The sequence below is a fragment of the Spermophilus citellus genome (assembly GCF_964194105.1).
Source record: "Spermophilus citellus genome assembly, chromosome: 17".
Lineage (NCBI taxonomy): Eukaryota > Metazoa > Chordata > Mammalia > Rodentia > Sciuridae > Spermophilus > Spermophilus citellus.
The window spans coordinates 11,609,883-11,612,487 of NC_138199.1; positions in this window are offsets into that span (position 1 = coordinate 11,609,883).

A 2,605-nucleotide genomic window follows, 5' to 3' on the forward strand; every position below is an offset into this window, starting at 1 on the left:
CACCACTGAGCCACATCCCCACCCTTTTTTATTTTTTTTTATTTTGAGACAGGGTCTTGCTAAGTTTCTTAGGGCTTCAGTAAGTTGTAGAGTCTGGCTTTGAACTTGAGATCTTCCTGCCTCAGCCTCAGAGCTGCTAGGGGCTTTTGTTTATTTGTTTTTACTGTTGCTTTTTGAGGTACCAGGGATTAAACCCAAGAGCATGCTACTACTAAGCTGCATCTCCAAGCCTTTTCATTTTATTTTGAGGCAGGGTCTCACTAAGCTGCTTAGGCTAGCCTCAAACTTGCAATCCTCCTGCCTCAGCCTCTGGAATCTCTGGGATTATAGGCATACACCATACTGCAGCTCCAAACCTTCTGAGAACTGCTGACACGGGGCTTTAGCTGTGACCAGAGCCTTGGAAAGGAATGCAGATAACTCCTTCCTCTCCTTTCCTGCTCACTGCCCACCATGTGGCAGACTCCACCGGGTAGAGTACAGGAAAAAGGAAAAGGAAATCTTCTTTCCTTTCCTTTCCTGGAATAAGCCCGGGGCAGCCTCCCTCCAAGTGCCCGGGGAAGTGTCACACCCAGTTTTCCCAAGCAAAGGGCTGGGGAGGTTTCCTGGTGGCTGAAGGTACTGAGAATGCCTGGGCCAGTAGGGTGAAGACAGGGACAGAGGAAGGTCCCTGAAGCTAGGCAACAAGAACAGCTTGATGTATCCACACCACGGTGCATGCAGATCCTGGTCCTAGTCAATGCTCCAATTAACAGCATTGGGGTGAACGTGAATAACATTCACATCACAATAACGCGGTTGCACTGTGTTTTTAGGATTCGAGACCTTGGTTTTCTGTATAATCCCCATCTTCTCCCTCCCCACCAACAAAGCAAGCACATGTGAGCCTATCCTCTGTGTGTGTGTGTGTGTGTGTGTGTGTGTGTGTGTGTGTAGTTGTAAGTGAACACAATGCCTTTATTTTATTTTTATGTGGTGCTGAGGATCAAACCCAGTGTCTCATGCATGCTAGGTGAGCGCTCTTCCACTTGAGCCACAAACCCAGCACTATCCTCTGTATTAATCAGCTTTTTGTTGCAGTGAAACAACAAAATACCTAAGGGGGGAAAAACAGATGAGTAAAGATTTACTTTGGCTCCCAGTTTCAGGGTACTGAGTCCATGGTTGGTTGGCTCCCAGGCAGAAAAGCATGGTGGAAGGGCATGGAAGGGGAAACCTGTACAGCCATGGAAACCAGGAAGCAGAGAGAGAAGGAGGAGGAGGAGGAGGAGGAGGAGGAGGAGGAGGAGGAGGAGGAGCAAGAGGAGGAGGAGGAGGAGGAGCAAGAGGAGGAGGAGGAGGAGGAGCAAGAGGAGGAGGAGGAGCAAGAGGAGGAGGAGGAGGAGGAGGAGGAGCAAGAGGAGGAGGAGGAGGAGGAGGAGGAGCAAGAGGAGGAGGAGGAGGAGGAGGAAGAGGAGGAGGAGGAGGAGGAGGAGGAGGAGCAAGAGGAGGAGGAGGAGGAGGAGGAGCAAGAGGAGGAGGAGGAGGAGGAGGAGGAGCAAGAGGAGGAGAAGGAGGAGGAGGAAGAGGAGGAGAAAGAGGAGGAGGAAGAGGAGGAGGAGGAGGAGGAGGAGGAGCAAGAGGAGGAGGAGGAGGAGGAGGAGGAGGAGTGGCAGCCAGGGACAAGACACAGTTCCCATGGGCATGCCTCTAGTGATCTACATCTTCCCTTCACTGAGGTTCCATCTCCTACAGTTCACACTGCCTTCCAATAATCCATTTATTGGGCTGATCTGTCAATGAGGTGACAGCCCCCATAATCCAATCACTTCCCTAGAGCTCCACCTCTGAACATGGCCACATTGGGGACCAAACTGTCAACTCAGGAACTTTGGGAGAACATTCCAGATCCAAACCATAACATCTTCCATCACATATCCTACAAGCTTACAAAAACTAGTTCGTTATCCACCCAATTTAACAAAAGAATGGCATAAATGATCATCTGTATTCCTCTTTCTCTTAGCATTACAGAACTCAGAGAAGATAAGCCAGGTCTGTGCTCCACTTATTATCATAAATGGCTAGGGGACCTCCTAAGGGGATGCTCCAGGGCTCTGAAAAGAGAGTGTGCTGAAGATGGTTGAGAGACTCTCAAGTCCAGATTGCTATTTTTCTTAGCTTTAAATCCTCATGAGAGTAAAACAATGAAGAAAGAAAGAATTTCAATCTTAGAAATAAATTTAAACGTTTTTTTAGAGAGGATATGCCCCAACTCATTTTATGAGGCCAGTACAATTTTGACTTCAAAACAAAATTTATAGGTCAATCTCATTCATGAATATGGATGCACAAAAATTTCTTTTAAAAAATGACAAACAGAATCCAGTAATATACAAGAAAGGTACTATCTGTTGAAATAAGTTTGGGATTCTTCCAGTATTTTAAGTCGATGTAACATTAGAAAGTCAATTGATACCCATACATTACATAAAAAGATTAAAGAAAAAAATTCATAGGATCATTTCAATAGATGCAGGAAAAGAGTTTGTTAAAATTCAACAGCCATTCACGATTTTTAAAAATTCTTCCTCTTGAAAGGGACGAAGGGGAAATACTGGGGAAC